The 18,159-nt window shown below is 36.9% G+C and overlaps 1 long non-coding RNA gene across 1 annotated transcript; it reads left to right on the top strand.

Moving 5' to 3' along the window:
* Nucleotides 1–11,243: 11,243 nt before the first annotated feature.
* On the top strand, nucleotides 11,244–11,746 carry LOC147476410 (uncharacterized). Its single transcript, XR_015207580.1, has 3 exons — nucleotides 11,244–11,340; nucleotides 11,450–11,517; nucleotides 11,661–11,746. It is a non-coding gene; the product is annotated as an uncharacterized LOC147476410 (long non-coding RNA).
* The last annotated feature ends 6,413 nt before the right edge of the window (nucleotides 11,747–18,159 follow it).

Raw genomic sequence — 18,159 nt, 5'->3', positions numbered from 1 at the left:
TGCGTGTAAAAACAGCATCAAGACCATTAAGTTAATATGATATTATGATATCATCTAAGTATGAATAGATAGAATTCTATTAACTATATACTTAATTAAGTAGGCATTGAATTACGACAAATGTACTATCAGAAATTACATTATAGAGAGCTTCTTAAGTCAAGAACGGACTTTGAAATTAGAATAGGACGGAGCAAGGTACAACCTACACTCCGAAACAAACCGCACATTGAGCATAATCTTTCCTTTCTTTTCATGGAATCAAGATAACAGGTAACAAGCAACAAGACATAATCAGTAGACCACATTTCCACAAGACCAAGAACATACCGCTAGCTAAATTCAAATCGCTTTCCGCCAGGCCACTTCATTACGTTGGAAATATAGTCTAAAATGGTATAGTCCAATAAGGAATGCATTAACGTAATAACCCACTTTTGTGAAAGTTAAAGTTTTGATAAAAGTACCAACCTTTTTAATCCAATCACTCAAATTCAGGATAACTAGATTCACATTTAATATCAAAACATTAATAAACGAGACTGAAAATAAGGCAATGGAAAAATGACTCACTAGGTTGCAACAAGTTGGACAAAAACCGAATCTTTAATCGTCTTTATCGTTTAAGTTCCAATTCAATTTGCAGCGGAAATTGTAGCTAAAGGAGCAAACTTTGTACATGCAAACAAAAAATACAATAAAAAACTTATCTTCTAAAACCATTTTCATGGCGGTAGTTCTCGATGTTAAGAATGGCTTTTTGTTGTGAGAAGGGCAGTGAAGAAAAGAGATAATGGAAAGGAGAAAACCAACCGAGGAGATCAAACACCAAGACATATTTGCGCTGGAAGAGTTAATGAAACAGTAGGTTTTGAAGGAGATAATGGAGCGTACATGAGATGTTCAAGGTTTTTCTTTTTCTGTTTCACGATTTTCCTTTTACTAAAGTTGTCTAACCTCTTGATGGTTCAATTGAACATCATGGAGTAACTCTCAAGGACACCTTTTTATTTTTGTAACTCTCAAGGACCGGGTAGATGAAAGGTCAAGTATACCCTTGACGCGAAATAAAAAACGGATCGGGTAGATGAAATGTCAAGTATACCCCTGACGCGAAATAATTAACGGCCCGGCCCAGACAAAACGACTTGGTGTATTTAGTATGAACATTGAATGTTCACAGTCATTGGGTATGAATATTGATTGGGTATGAATATTCAATGTTCATAGTCTTTTGGGTATGAACATTCAATGTTCACAGTCCTTGGGTATGAATATTGATTGGGTATGAACATTCAATGTTTATAGTGAACATTCAATGTTCATAGTCCTTGGGTATGAACATTGATTGAGTGTGAACATTGAATGTTCATAGTCCTTTGGGTATGAACATTCGATGTTCATAGTCCTTGGTCCTTTGGGTATGAACATTCAATGTTCATAGTCTTTGGGTATGAACATTCAATGTTCCTACATCAATATATTGTATAAGGTACATTCACCTATTTGGATATGAACAATCATTGTTCATACACCAGTAGAATGTATGAACACTCATTGTTCATAGTAAAATGACAGAAAGGGTAAAATTGGAAAATATTTATTTTAAATCCGGGCCATTTGTCCTTGAAGGTTATTTTCACGAAAGGGTATAACTGGCATTTAAAAAAAGTAAAATGGCCGGGCCAACTTATTTTGTCCTTGAGGGTTACAAAATTTGAAATCGTGGGTTCGTGAGTTACTATTTTCTAAAATTTGTCCTTGTGAGTTACTCACCAAAAAGTGTGTCCTCTAGACTTCATTTTCTCAAAAATTGGGTGTTAGGCCCAATTTCTTGATTGAACATATGGAGTGTGTCTCAACTATTGATGCTTTTAGCTTGTCAAAAGCCCCAATTAAGTGTTCTACATCTGATTGGTCTTGACGGTTTATTTAGTTTCCTAAGTTGACAGTTCATTAAAATTAAAAGCGCATAAGTCAGGGAATTTGTAGACGTTCTCAACAGACCAAAAAACATGCCAAAACAGGATATTAGTAACGTTCACTTTTTTTCATTAGTAACATTTTTTAAGCGTAAGAGAGTTCCTCTCACTTTAATACCGTGAGCAATTATGAAAAACCGTTACAATGATTTTTCATTAAAATTGAATTAATTTCTAACATTTTGTTTTAATTTTCTTACGAAACTTATGCGCTGCCAAAACCGTGAACATTAAAAAAACACACAAAAAAATTAGAAATTTGGGAAATAGAGGGAAACTGCTAAAAACTTGCGCTCTCTTTGAGTTTCCCCCGTATCACAACTCTTTAACTATGGAAACAAACTATCTTTATATCTCTCAAATTTCTTTCAATCTCTCTCAAATCTGTTTCATTCTTAAGTTGTTTGCTGCCACCGCTTGTAAGTATGCCTTCCCCTTCCTCTTCCTTTCAATTACGTAGGGTTTGGTAATTAACTTCTCTCTCTCTCTCTCTCTCTCTCTCTCTCTCTCTCTCTCTCTCTCTCTTTCTTCAGTTGGATTAATTCTTCAGTGAGGGATTTGCTCGGTTCAGTCCAAGTTCGATTTGAGTTGCTGCAAAAGGTACGATTTTTGTGTTTGCTGTTAGTGCAAAGGTGTTGATGATGGTGAGCAAGATGTTATCAAATGAAAGAAGAGTAAACTACAACTAAGTTTGATTTAGTAAGCCACCAAGTCCAAAATCTAATTAACAACTTTCTTCATTGTCCTCGTCATTTACTACACAGTCCTCTTCATCTTGAGCATAGTTTTCTTTAGCCAGTTTCTGGTAGTAAGCCTGCAAGTGTGTGAATTATTGTATTCACATTTACCTGATAACTTTGACGTTTTTCCTGTACCAAAACTTTATGGTGGAAGTTTCGGTGAAAAGCGCAAGCTTCACAATACATTCCATTAGGTTTTGAATCATCGCGAATGTACTCGTAACATCCATCTGTTGCCTGCTTACCTAATCCAATAGCATGATTCTTCTGGCATTCCTTGTATACCTCTACATTAATTCCATTGATCGCTATGTTTGCTTTCTTGATTATTATGCCTCTATCTCTCTTCTTCAGGTTTTCCTTTTTGTATGTTTTCTAAAAGTTGTGTTGGACCAGATTTCCTATTTGAAAACAAAATTGCTCAATCAAAGATTAAAACTCTTCCTAAAAATCAGTTGTCAAATTGATCTTGGATAACACGCCACCCGAAAGTGGCGTACTCTGTATTCAACGTAAGTCCTAGATTGACGTTGGTGTGATGGGGAGAAAACAGAATGGGGTTTTATGTCTAAGGAATCATAAAATGGGGGGTCTAAACATGTATATAAAATGGGGGGTTTAGTCTAATTAACCCATGAAAGAATGATTAGATACAATTATGCAAAGGAATGTTAATCTCTATTTCGAAATAGGAACCATATCATGATGTGCAATGAAAATGACACTTATCTGTTTTAACTATATAAGATTGTTCAAACTTGTTTACGTATCAAAAAAACAGAACTATCATATTAAAACATAAGAAATCCCTAACATGCCATGAGCCCAAAGACCACATCATACTTGCCATAAAAATGCAACCCCTTAAAACACATCCAAAAACGATTGGAAATATACAATATAAAATTCAAAGCCCATTAGAAACTCACGCAAATAAGTTTGTAACCAAGAAAAACGCAAATTACATAACAATCAGGCATATAAAACAATTGTTTTTGGGAGTTGTTAGTTCTCTGTTTCAGTTTGTTGGTTTAATCAGGCATGTAATGGGTATGCTCTATTAGTACTATTCAATTTATGAATACTATGCTGTTTGAACTCTTCTTTTGAGTCTCTGGATTGTTTGTGGAAATGCATCTTTGTGGTTATTATCTGTTTACATGTTATTATCGTTGTTTTATCTTATGGTTTTTTTTCAAGTAAAATGATTGTGGTAAGTAAACTAATCAATGGTGTTAAAACTGACTTTGAGGGATCTTTTCTTATATGTCATTATTTGGACAAATATCTTGTCGTCATTGTCATGAGTGAACTCGAGTGTTTGTATTTTTCTTTAGTGTTTCCTTGTCAAATCTGTTATGGTGACTGGATTAAAATATTGAGTATACTTACCTCAGTGATTTGATACTTTGCCGATAATTCTACCGAAAAAAAAATGATAATCTGCTATTACCTATACTAAACTTGCATATTGAAGGAACTCCCTGATTTGGTATAATGAAGTTAAGTAAATAGTTGTGTCTGTATATGTCATATTGCAAGCTCGAAGTCACTTCCATCCTTTTGTCTCTAAACTATTTTGCGTAGATTTTATTTTATTCTAAACGGTGTAGTGTAAGGAGTTATTTTGCTGTATGTTTCAACCAATTCCAAAGGATTGGATGAATGAAATTGACAAATTTGGGATTGTATACAAGCAAGGGGTGTCGGATTTTATTCAATTTGCTAGTGACAAGGACCCTACATTGACCACGTGTCCTTGCCCTTGTAATAAGTCCCGAAATAGGAAAAGGTTTCCGTTTGATATAGTGAGAAAACATTTGATTTTGCATGGTATAGAATCAACATACCGTGTATGGGTTTTACATGGTGAGAACCCATATAAGGATCGAATGGTAGACCGAGATCTGTAAAAAAAAGATGAGGTCAAGGACTCGAAATGGGGAATCTTGTTGACGTTGCTTATGACATACATGAAGGGCTAGCGAGGATTTGAATGGAGGCGATGAAAGTGAGGGTGGAGATTTGGAACCACCATATGTTCTTGAACCAGATTTGGGTAAAAGGTATAATGAATATAAACAAAAAGTGGAAGAAAAATTATACCCTTCATGTGAGGCTCCTATAACAACTCTCTCGGCAGTGGTGGACCTACAAAACTTGAAGAAGCAATATAATTGGTCGTGAAACAAGTGTGACCGCTCTTGTCCATGTTAAGAAAATGGTTGCGGAAGGAAACACGTTGCCTTTAAAGTATCCCCAGAATGAAGGCAATGTTAAAAGATTTGGGAATGAAAGTCAAGTGTATAGATGCATGCGAAAACAACTGTATGTTATATTGGAAGACTGAAGCTGACTTAACGGTATGTCCTCAATGTGAAACACCTAGATACAAAGTGAAGGAGGGGAAAACGGGAAGAAAGAAACAAAAGAGGCGAAAAAGTATTGAGACATTTTCCTTTGATTCCAAGACTCAAGAGGTTGTACACAATAGCATGGTTAGCGCCAAGTGAAATGACATGGCACGATAGAGCGACACCTTCTTGGAATTATATCGCGACACCCAATCGATTCACTTCAGTGGAAGACATGTAAAGATGACTAGCCGACTTTGCTAAGGAAGGGCGTAATGTTTGGCTTGGGATTGCAACCGATGGATTCAATCCACGTGGAGTTCAATCCACCGGTTACGATTGTTGGCTTTGTTTACATAGTTCCTTATAATCTCCCTCCGCCTTTGTGCATGAAATCTGAGTTCCATATGATGTCATTATTAATACCGTGGTCGAAGGCACCGAGTCAAAACATTGATGTATTTCTTCAACCACTAGTTGATGAGTTACAACAGTTATGGAAAGAAGGGGTGGCAGCTTACATGTGTACAAAAGAGAGCACTTTACTTTGAGGGCTATGTTGATGTGGGGATTCATGATTTACACTCGCATTATGGTAACTTATCGGTAACAACACATGGTTACAAAGCTTGTCCTATTTGTGGTGATGAAACTCCGTCTATGCATCTTGGGAATGCAAGGAAGATCGTTTATACAAATTACTGGATGTTTCTTAAATCTGATCACCCATTTAGGCAGGGCAAGTACTTAGGACTTAAGACAAAAGAGTTAAACCCCCCTCCACCAAGGTTAAAGGGAGAAGTAATTGAGAAAATGCTAAGTCGTGTCCATTATGTACCTGGTAAAGTATTAAAAGGTGCCAAACGGAGTGTAGATGTGGTTGCTATTGGAGATGATGAAGATTATGAAGATTATGAAGTTACTGAAGCATGGTATAAGAGGTCTATTCTCTTTGAACTGGAATATTGGCCGAAACATAAGATTCGACATGTTATTGATGTGATGCACGATGAGAAGAATGTGGCAGAACACATAATAAATGTGATTCTTGACAAGAAAGAGAAAACAAAGGATACAGTACAGGCGCGAGAGGATTTGAAGAAAATGGGGATTCATAGTAGTCAGTGGATGCAAACAGACCCAATCACAGGGAGATCTATTAAACCAATGGCCCCATTTGTCTTGAATAAAGATGAGAAACTTGAGTTTTGCACAATTTTGAAGAACTTGAAGCTTCCTTTAAGTTTTTCGTCGAATTTAAAAAATGTTGTCACTTTGAGTCCTCCTGGTTTGCTTACAATGAAATCACACGACTATCACGTGATTATGTGTTACTTGCTTCCAGTTTTGCTTCAACACGCTTTTCCAAAACATCGTGATTTGCGTAGAGCTATTCACCAGATTAGCTTATTCTTTAATCTCCTATGTTCGAAAGTCTTAATCCGAAAGAAAATCCAAGTTGCCAAATACATGGTAGCAAAGGCATTGTGTGTGCTGGAAAAGTATTTCCCAACCGCTTTTTTTGATATCAGCATCCACCTCTTGGTGCATTTGGCTGATGAAGGGCTGATTTGTGGACCCGTGTATCCTAGGTGGATGTTTCCATTTGAACGGTATGTACAATTTTACCTTTATTTCATATTTAATGGCAATTATCATCGAAACTACTAAGTACAATTTTGGATTTGTTTATTTTAATAGGGCAATGAAGGAGTGTAAAAATATTCCTAGCAATAAACGCTATGTTGAAGGCTCTATTGCGGAGTCCTATATTGTTTATGAATCTGTTAGGTATGCTATGGAGTACATGCCAAATTCACGGGATGGAAATCACAAAGCTACTCGTGAGGTGTTTCTAGATGAAGATGGAGAGTATTGTGATGAGGGGCCTATACTTGAGGGTAAAACTGTGACCCTAGGCAAGGAACAATGGATACAAATCCGTAGATGGATTCTTTTTCGACTAGACGTCGAAAAGCTTGATGAACATTATAATTTTGATTTCTTTTTTTGACACATTTGACTTGAAATTACTAGTCTAGAAAGTCGTAATAAATAGTCATGTCAAACTGCATAAACAAATTGCAGTGAGTATCGTGCCTTGCAAGCAAGTGCACGTGGTAGAAGAAAAGGGATAGCAAAGACAGAAGTGGAGATACAGACTGAGTTCATTGTGTGGTTATATGACAAGGTATTGTTTTCTTCTATTCATGTATTTAGTTTACTAGGATATTACAATTTGTACTTTTAACTTTCTAATTGTCGTTTTTTTTTTCACTTCACAGTTGTTGGCTGAAAAAGACACAAATTGTGACTTATGGCGATTTGTCTAAGGACCATTATTCAAAGCTAAAACATATAAAAAGTATCATGTTAATGGTTTTGTGTTCTCTACTAGGTCGCATGATGAAACAGTTGCTACACAAGACAGTGGTGTTTGCATGAATGCAATCACTACATTTACGTCAAGTAGGAAGGACAAAAATCCCATTGATGCATCGACTAAGTGGTATGGGGTTATCGAACAGATAATAGAGCTGGACTATACGACCTTCTAGCATGTTGTCTTTTACTGTAATTGGGTGAAGGTGGAGGACAAGACCAATGGTTGTAAACTTTGTCCAGATTCTAATTTAGTGATGGTTAATCTCAATAGGCTAAAGAGTGTTTATCAAGATATTGATGAGATGAGGGCGATTCTTGCTTCCGAGGCTAGTCAAGTATTTTACTCAAAGGATTTGAGAAATCCTAATTGGTGGGTAGTGATAAATTCACCTAGGCGATTGACAAGTCGAGTTGATGAGCTAGATGCACCAACCGACTTCCAATCTATTCTTGAGGACCAACCTAATTTGCAGCCTTTGATGCAAAGTCTAACCTGATTGTAATAGTTGCATTATCACATTTTTAAGATTCTTAGATATTTTTAAGATTCTTAGTTAGATCACGAACTTCTCATTTTCTACTTTTTTTCTATTTTGAAGTTTGTTTGTGCAATTAGGTGAGAGTTATGTTTTTTATTATCAAGAGTGGTCTTTATAAATGTATACTTTTGAACTTTGTCATTTTTTGTGGTATCCTAGTTTTACCTCTCTGTTCTAACAATTTTTTTTTTGTCATATTAGGCTATTTAATAATGTCATCAGTCAATCATAACATACTACTTCCCAGCCTTCCCAGTCCCACTTCCATCTCATAATTTAACTTCCGACTCACATACATCTCAACCTTCAAAAGCCTTACCAACGATTACCAAGTTACCTATAGAGTTCAATGAGGATGGCGTCGCTGTGGGTCCTAACCATGCCAAATGGAATACCCAGGTTAGAGTTTATGTTCGAGCTCGTATTCCAATTCATTACAAAGATTAGAGAAAAATAGATGGAAGCTTCAAGGATAATGTTTGGAACAAATTAATGGTATGGTTTACATGTACTTTAATTTCAATGATAGCATCCATTATTCTTGATAATTAGTATGTTTTTCCAATCCTATATCTACATGTTGTCCAGCCCTATGTGTGGAAATTTACTTAATATGAAATGAACAAACATCACTTTGTTCATGTAGGAAGAATTTGAGCCTAATGTTCCCCAAACAACGCATGCCGAAAGTTGAAAAGGACTTTCCCCAAAAGTTCAGATCATCAAAGTATGCCTTTCGAAAAGAGATTTTTGCGTAAGTGCGGGAGCGCGTGGAAGAAGCTATTGCAAAGATGCCCAGATGGCAAGGATCCAAATAATTGGGCTGCGTTTGTCAGAAATGAGAATACCGCTGAAGTGAGAGCTAGAAACGCAAAGAATGCCGAGAATGCCAAAAAGGACATATATCGACATACTAATGGGCGGGGCACATATGCCCATAAATTGGATAAAATGGTAGGTGTCTATTCTTGTACTAACGTTTTCTTATCACCTTATGCTAACAACTATTAATAATTATTTTTGTAGGATAAAGAAGATCCTAGTAGAAAGCATGGACGGGTAGATAGTTGGAAAAAAGGACATGAGCGTCATGATGGAACTATATTAGCGAGCGCTCAAACCCATTATGTAAGTTCTAATAACATTGAAGCTTAAACTTACCTGTGTGTTGGTATTGTATATAGACTATGTTGCATACTTGCATACCATTCTCATAATTTATGCATGTATAACTCATATAGGAACAAGTGGATGCTTCTAATAAAAGAAGAAAAGAAGCAAGTGCAGGTGGTGAGGGCAGTGTAATGGAAGTAGACTTCGATAATGATGAGTTGTCTAAAGTCTTTGGACCTGACAAAGGGAGTAGAACTCGTGGAATCAGCTCCAACAAGTCTAAGAAGCAATTGCAACGTACAGGTATTGCCAAGGCATTATTGCAACAAGCAAGCTCTTCATCCAATTCTGAGTTGAAGGGGGAAATGAATGAGATGAAGTTTTCCTTATCTAATGTCATAGGCGTGTTAAAGGTGAGTTTGCAGTTTGCACTTGTGCTTTCTTGCATACAATTTCATTATGTATGACCAATTGTTACTATAAATTGTGTCAGGATGTACTTAAGGCTGTTAAAAACAATGAAACATCAACTACTCAACAACCGTGCGGCCTAACACCAGAAACTGAAGTCGGTTCCAGTTCTGTTCGTCACTCGACTCAACAAAACTTGATGAATATGTTTGCAAATTTGAATCCTCCTTCTGGGACGTTTGGTTCTTCACCAAATGTATCCTTATTAGATAGGGATGGTGTAGTGGTTGCTAAGGGGTATGTCATGACAGAGACAGCTGGAGATTGCAATGGCAGAAAAGTTCTCGCAAGTGAAAAAAAGGTCTACATAGAGGAAGTCTTGGTTGGTGATGCTCTTGTTTACGATGGGCCCCAAGATGGAGTTAGATTTTGGATGGCTTTAGTCTTTGGAGGTCCTTTAATTTGGCTCGAGTCAAGGATGCGTTTTCTTAATAAGTTGTTTGGGATATGCAAACTTTCCTCGAACTTAGGATTTTTAGTATGGTTTGGCTTCTTTATGTTTTGAATGCCGTTTGTTTTTTGTTTAATATGGATGTCATAGTGACTTGACAAACTTATGGTCTTTTTTTGGTATGGATGAGTATTAACTTTAATTTGTTCGTACTATATCTATTTATTAAATTTGATTGTAGTGTATGTATGCTTGTTTGCTTAGTAAGTTGAAGAAAGCCCTAACCCATTTTTAACTCCGCCTGTGCAAATTAATATAATTGGTTTGCATTGCCGGTCCCAAGCCCGGATAAAAGAGGAGGGAGGATGGTGGAGCCTTGGACTGTTTTTCCATTGAATGTTGGGATTCTCGAACTAAAGGTGAGTACTATTCTTTGCTTAACATGTTGTAACTTAGTTTAGTTTCTCTTGTTGGTGTTTCTGTAGCCTGTCGAATAATGTAAAAGCTGCCTGTGCCTAGCTTAGTTAAGACGGTTATCACTTACACTCTTCTTGTTTCACTGGTATATAGATTGCGTTAGCATTACTTGATTTTGTTGCTATATTCCATGCCTGATTGTACACATGTTGAGAATCAGATGCAGAATATATCAGATGCTTTGAATCTATTTGATCGGCTTGCGACTGGGATTGATGTGAATGTTCAGTTTAGAAAGTAGGTGTTTATGTTTATTATAGGTTTTGATAAGTTTTGTTTGGGTGTGATTATTGGTTTTTGGATTGAAATAAGGATTTTGGTTTTATTTGCAGGATGGATGATTTTGAATATTGTTGTCTTTGACCGCCGCTTGTCTTTGCGATCCGCATAGTCACCGCTTGTCTTTGTGATCCGGGATTTTGGCGGCATAGTTAGTCGTTACATACCTTATCAAGTATCAACTGTTACATGATGTGTCCTTAACCCGGACCAAAGTATAGTCAAGCAGGTAAACTTTGTTTCTGGTTTGAATATTGTTGTTTGTGGATTTTGGCGGCATAGTCAGTTGCTTGTGCTGCGATCTGCAGACTGCTCTGTGCCATACCCTTGTATGCAATGTACTTCGGCTATTGGCCTATTGGTCGGACTTTTTCATTTGTATGGAGAAATGAGAACTTGAGATGTCATTGTCACATACCCTATCAATCGTTACATGATGTGTCCTTAACCTGACCAAAGTATAGTCATCTACCGTCATATGAATTTGCATTGGTATTAAACCTTATTTATCACTCCCAGACGAGTATAGTTTTCTCTTTAGAGGAGGGGCCTGGTGTACTTTTCAAGGCACTTGCTGTTTTTGCAATGAGGCAAATTAATCTGACAAAGGTAAACACCTTTTATTTTTCCTTTTATAACCACTTTTTTGGAGTTTTCATCTTAGTTTCATGCATGAGAGATGATACTGATTTTCATGGATTTTGCCTCTTTTGACCAGATTGAAAGCCGTCCTCGGCGTAAGCAACCTATGCGAGCATCTGATGACAACGATAATGGATCTCCAAAGTGATTACTACAAAGACTCTAAATTTTGCACTATTTTAAGTTCTACAGAACATTGTACTCCCAATTGTGTGTAGAATCCCTGTTAGAACAATGCTTTGCACGAGACACTACTCTGATTCAAAGTCTTTATTCTGACTATCCAGGTACTTCGACTATCTCTTTTACGTGGACTTTGAAGCCTCAATGGCTGATCCCAATTCTCAAAATGCACTTAGGCATTTAGAGGTATGGTTTCTTCCAATTCGTCCTTTGTTCAGGTGAGTGATACAAGTAAAAGCTATTAAAATGCTAGTTCTTTGACAGAATTTGCTACATTCTTGAGAGTTCTTGGAAGCTACCCCAAGCAGATAATAGTCAACCTTAAATAACCTAAAACAAGGTAAGAATTCAAAACCGGATTACTAGCTTTTAGAGTCGAGGTTAGGTTTTAATCACAGTGAAAATTATTGTTTCATCCTTTATAATCATGATGGATGTCGATATTAAGGCCAATATATTTACTTATTATTTGTCATAAATTACTTGATTGAGTTATATATTTGAAAGTGAACACAAGTGTCATCTCAAGGGGAATGAACTAATTAAAAGACTGGATGGATTGATCTTTATGTAATGTGCAATACCTACATAATGCATTCAGTTCACACTGTTTGCGGGATATATGTTAGTGGCATCAAGTGGTCAATCATCGGGATGTAGACACCTCATTCAGTCAAACAACACTATCTTTTGGTAAGGCAGAAAAATTTGCTTGTTTTGGTGTCCACTAAAGACACTGCTATGCAAAATTTGCAACCCGCTTAGGGCATTTTATTGGAGTAGCCATTCAATTGAGTTATGCATGCTTGTGATTCTACGCATCCAAGTGCTTGCGAGTTCTTCATATCATCCCTTAGCAAATTAAAATTTTGGTTCTAGTGTTGAGGTTATTTAAATACAGGCGCTTTTACATCGCGGATTGTTGTTGTTTTTTTCTTGGGCTGCTTAGAGCATGACTTGTGGAGATTAGGATCTTATTATCCACTTTTAATATATAAATTAGTCGGTATGTAAAATTGTTATTTGTGGGGATTTAGATGTAATATGTACGAAAAAGTGTGCGGGCATGTAAGCTCTCCCGGTCAATCACACTCTACTATTATGACTTTTTGTGAAAAGAGTTGTTTGTGGCCTTGTGACCCGACTTTTGTTTGATGGATGTGAAAGAGTTGGATATTGTATAGGACTTAAGCATATAAGGTGCAGTAACACTCTATCTGGAGTTGGAACATTGATGGTTTGCCAACAATTTGGAGGAATAAATGGAGTATGTTTCTATACGAGCTGAATTTTTGCTACTGCAGGTAAATATATACCTCCTAAACTTTGTTATAAGTAGATCCCTTCATTGTAATACCCATACCCATACCATTCTTTATCTTCAAAGTTGATGTGTGTCTAATACTGATTTACAGGTCGTAGTAACTGCAATTGGTGCAAGTTTAGTCGATAGAGCTGGAAAACGATTCGTTCTTGTGGTACGTGGTAGTAATAGCCTCTAGCTCAAATTTTAAAGTATCACTCTTTGATGAATATAAGGCCCGATGATTTGCACTTGTAGACTTCTAGAACAGGGGTGGTCCTCTCGCTATTTGATAGTCGCTCTTTCCTTCTATTTGAAGGTGCCGGTGCTAAAATTATTTATGTTCTAACTTTTTTGCCTTTGAGATCCCTAATATAATGCATCATAATTATGTGGAACGAGCCATGAGTTATCACTTGAAGTAGTCCCTCGCACTTGCTGTGACTAGCACCGTAATCGAACTATACTATGTCTAGATAAGTTCATTTCCACAAGTCAAAATTCAACTTAATAGTACACCAAAACCTTTTCTTTGAACTCAAAGCAGCTCTATATATTGGTTCATTCTCCATAGGAATGGGAGCAGTTCATTGGGTTGTAATGTCTAAGGGAACTCTACGATGATCGTTCCTCACTTTCAACTATCTCACGCCTCCCTCCCGGTGCTCCGTGTCTTCTCTCCACTCTCAAGGTACGTTCTTACACTCCTTTTTTTCTTCTTCTTCTCCAGCCTCTCCACTCTCTTCTTCACTTCTTCTCCTCTAGTCCTCTCATACTTCTTTTTTTTTTCTTCACCAACCTCTCTACTCTCTACTCTCTTCTTCTGTTCTTCACTTCACTTCTCCTCTCCTACTTTTTTTTTACTTCTCTTGCCTCTCTCCACTCTCTTCTTCAATTCTGCCTCTCTCCACTCTATTCTTCTCCTGCCTCTCTCCACTCTCTTCTCCAGTTTTGCCTCTCCTCTTTTTTTTTTTATTATTTTTTTAAAAGTTTTAACAGAAGGGTGGAAGAATGTGAGTAGTATGATTTCAACACAAGTTGTAAATTTGTGTGATTGTGTCTAAATGTTTTCTCATTTGCCGGACCCTCTTCTTGGTTCACTTGTTAGCAAATTTATTTGTGTAATAATGTCGTAAGGGCGAGATGCTAACTGTCCCAATGATTACAATTTTGTTAGAAGAGGGAGTGTTATGTGCAGGAGTGCATTTTTAAGAGTTGAAGTACTCAAGCCCGCTTAATCGTTTTCACTCAATGAAGATGGAGGAAATAAACAAGATTATAAGGAACCGTGGCGCAGTGATACATCTGAGGGACAAGATATAGATTATATAAGCATTCATTCTGATTCTCGAGAGTGTTGGGACTTGATCCTATAGCTCAGATGCGCATTGAAAATCTCTTTAGACTTAAAACCTCTTTTAGACTTAATCTGGTTTCCTTTTAATGAACTTTGGTGTTGTTTCTCCCTCTACTTTGTAGTGCTCATGCAAACCCGGTGATGCAAAGCCGAAATGTCGCTGAAGGTGCAAAGGTTTGGTAAGAAGGTGAGAAAGTGCAACTCTCTAGTATTTTATATGAAAAGAATGGAAGAAGTCTTCTTTGATTAGTTTTTGGTTTTTCCTTAGATTATATGTAAGGGGACAAAGCTCACTAGAATTGCTATTTTTTTATTAGAAACTTTTGACTTAGTTTTTGATGCCGAACCGGGAAAACAATTCTTAATAATTAATAGAAAATAAATAAATAAAGCAGCTAATTCAAAGAGCATTGGCCACATTAAGGGCTTGATGTAAATGTGTTAATAACAAAGTCGTGGCTTAGTGGTATGTCAACATGCATATTGGTCTATACATAAACAATTATGCATAAGTTTTAGGGACTTGAGAGCGTAACAAGGGATGGGTTTGCAAGTAGCTAGAAATATGGTCCTGCAGTGACTGTCGAGCTTAGAACTGGCCTAGGGTAGCTTTGCGTGGGCCCAACAGGTGGCCTATAGCAGCCTAGGACTTGAAATTGTATGAAGTGTGAAGCTTGGGTATTTTGTACCATTCTTAAATTATTGTTTGGAAAATGTAGTCATATAGGTTTTGTCTTGCAAAAAATCATTTGGCTGGAAAGTTTTTGAGGTAGTTGGGTAATATTTGGAATTAGACTTGAAATTAGCATTCACTGAATTCAGGTATGGATGTTTCTTTCATTTTGCCTGTCTTACGTATTTTAATTTATCTTATTATCAGGACTTAAGATTTATGGAGTGTCGAGGCCTAGATAGTCAAAGAAAAAGAGGATGAGTTCCCTGACAAATCTAAAATGTTTATTTCCTTGTGCATCAAATTTACGAATTGCATGTTCTTTATGTATATGACAAATCTAAATTGCATGTTCTCTATGCCGTACATGACATAATGTTGCAATAGCCATCCTAAAATCATCATATTTTCTTGACGCCTATGTCGTACATGACATAATGTTGCAATAGCCATCATAAAATCATCATATTTTCTTAACGCCTGTGTCGTACATGACATAATGTTGCAATAGCCATCATAAAAAAATCACCAAGACACCTATATTGACGGTTTTCAACAAAACTGTCGAGATAGATAAAAAACAAGCATCATAATATGTCTTTTTTTAGTAATGCTCTAAGTGCATCCATAAAACCTGGTATATGAACCAACAAAATCAACACCAAAATTAAAATCCCTAACACCAATAAACGATACTAAACACAAGGTGATATATTCCCAAATCAAACCTTCCTCAAACAAGCATGTCAACTTTATTACCCCACCCCCCTCTTTTATCTTCAGCTGCAAAACATGGGGATTTTCAAGTTTCATCAGTATCAATTGGTAGGAAGAGCATTACCAATTGAAAAAGATGAGCACCCTAAGATTTTCCGAACGAAACTTTGGGCTACTAATGAAGTTCGTGTCAAATCCAAGTTTTGGTATTTTTTTGAGGAAGCTTAAGAAGGTTAAGAAGAGTAATGGGCAAGTTCTGGCTATCAATGAGATATTTGAGAAGAATCCCACAAAAATCAAGAACTATGGTACAAAAATCAGACTGTTGTACATGTATAGATTCTCAAAATTATTTTGAGTCGACATATTTAATTTATGTGCAAATGATCCATACTTTTGGTTCTACCTTAACTATAACTAACAACACCAAACCATTATGCACAAGTAGCTAGATGTAGTCATGTAGTTGTGTTGTGAAACTATGTGGAACAGGCCATATTAATTAATGCATATGACAAATTATAATATCAACTCATAGCATGTTAGTAACCTAGATTGAAGAACCACAAAATATCCAAGACCTTCTTTAATACTAATTCCATCAAATGAGTTAGTTGTTGTTGACACTAGAATTAAAAATATGTAAGAGCTGGAAGCTAAGGTTATATAGAGGTTTAAAGATTGAATGAAGAAGTGAGAGATCAATTGTACGCATGTTGTTTATGACTAGCTAGCTTGTTTCATGGTAATAGACTCAAAAACTTAGAGCATCTTTACGAGTAATATCAACCTAACATCAAACACCAAATTTTCAACAATTTGGTATTTTTCAACTTCGAGAGAGTCACATGTTGATGAAAACATCAAAAACACCAAACCAAACACCAAATCGCCAATATTTGGTTCCGTGTTTGATGTCAGATCAAATCACTTTCAAGAGCTTTTGGCAAAACCACTGTTTTTCCAACACCGCTGGGCTCAGGCTGCTAAATGGGCTTCTATGGCACGATTTTGCCAAAACCGCATGGGATTGGGCTTCTATGGGCGCGGTTTTGCCAACACCGCGTGTGTTTTTTCTGAAAATTAAAACTGTGGTGCTTAGAACTTGAAAAATTATGAATTGTGCATAGAAGTTGAGAAATTTATAATTGTGCAATTGAAAAAATTAAGAATTGTGATTCAAAATTGAAAAAATTAAAGAAATTATAAACCTATGATTATGATTATGATTATGCAGTCCATAATCTATGATTATGATATAATCATATAATATCCAAAATGATCCAAAACCTATCATATTACATCAAATTTATTTAGCTCTCTTCTTACGCCCCTTACCACTCGATCCCTCTCCTCTCTCTATTTGGATATTCCTAAGCTGCTCCTCTAAGTTCCTAACCCGAGAACCAAGATCTTCTCTATCCGCACGGTTAACTTAACTACCTCACCAAGTTCCTCATATCCCCGATTGTTAAGCGTGTACACCTCTTGAATATCCTTATACGCTTTTCGAAGTCTCACATAATGACTGATTGTCGATATGTTTGAGAATATGTCTCCTCCCTTTCTTGGCTATAATGATACACCGAGTCCTCATCCCATCAAACATACAAATCTGGTTCTCATATCTTTTCCGAATCTCACTGAAAATCCAAGAAAATACATTGTGAGTACACATTATATATATAATGAATAAAAAAAAAAAAAAAAAACAAAACTCAATCGCGGGTATATCGATCAACTGTGGCTCTAACTCATGGCAATGAGCACGAGGCACCTCAGGAATGGAAATGTAAGTAGCCTCCCCATCAGGTCCACACACGGCAAACATCTGAGGATTACTGGCAGACACAAGAGCTGGATGATATGCATTCAGAGGTTGTAGGTTGTAAACAGGCTGTGGCGGATAAGAAATACGTAGCTCACGTCTCATCCCTTCCAGGCCCACAAACTCGAAGTTGCTAGCCCGACCAACAGGGGGCAACAACGGACCCATGAAGACACGGTTCCACTATCTATAATATTGATCAGTAGTCTGCTCAACAACAAAAGAAGACGCATCTGGCCAAGGACCACCACTAGCATGAACTTCATGAACTTGAATTCTACCCCACGACTTCGTATCACTAACATCCGCATGGGAGCACATGGAACTCCATAACGCCCAGTCATCCGCTCCAACATCTATCGCCACAAGTACCAAACCATATAGTCACGTGTGGCAAACATTAACTCTCTGTGATGTGACAACACACAAGCATGCTGCAATAACCGATTGTCAAAGGCAGTAGTCAAATGCCAAGGTCTCCACTCAATAGATGACAATGATCTAATATCAAGTGAGGCCCTGACCAACTACTAAATCTAAGGCGAGTATCAGCAATCATGTCTATGTTAGGACAAATAGTTCGAAGTACTCATAAAACCAAATCTCTAAAAGTCCCGAATCCTACAATCTTAGGACTTCTACTCAATGTCCGTGAAGTTTTATCTAACGCCGCTATCAATGTGGCATATAATCGAGCTACCAAGGTCATAATCTCTCATAGCATG

This window comes from Coptis chinensis, chromosome 9 (genome assembly GCF_015680905.1).
Source record: "Coptis chinensis isolate HL-2020 chromosome 9, ASM1568090v1, whole genome shotgun sequence".
Classification (NCBI taxonomy): domain Eukaryota; kingdom Viridiplantae; phylum Streptophyta; class Magnoliopsida; order Ranunculales; family Ranunculaceae; genus Coptis; species Coptis chinensis.
Note: the sequence above shows the minus strand (reverse complement) of the source record. Positions and strands in the feature narration are given on the sequence as shown.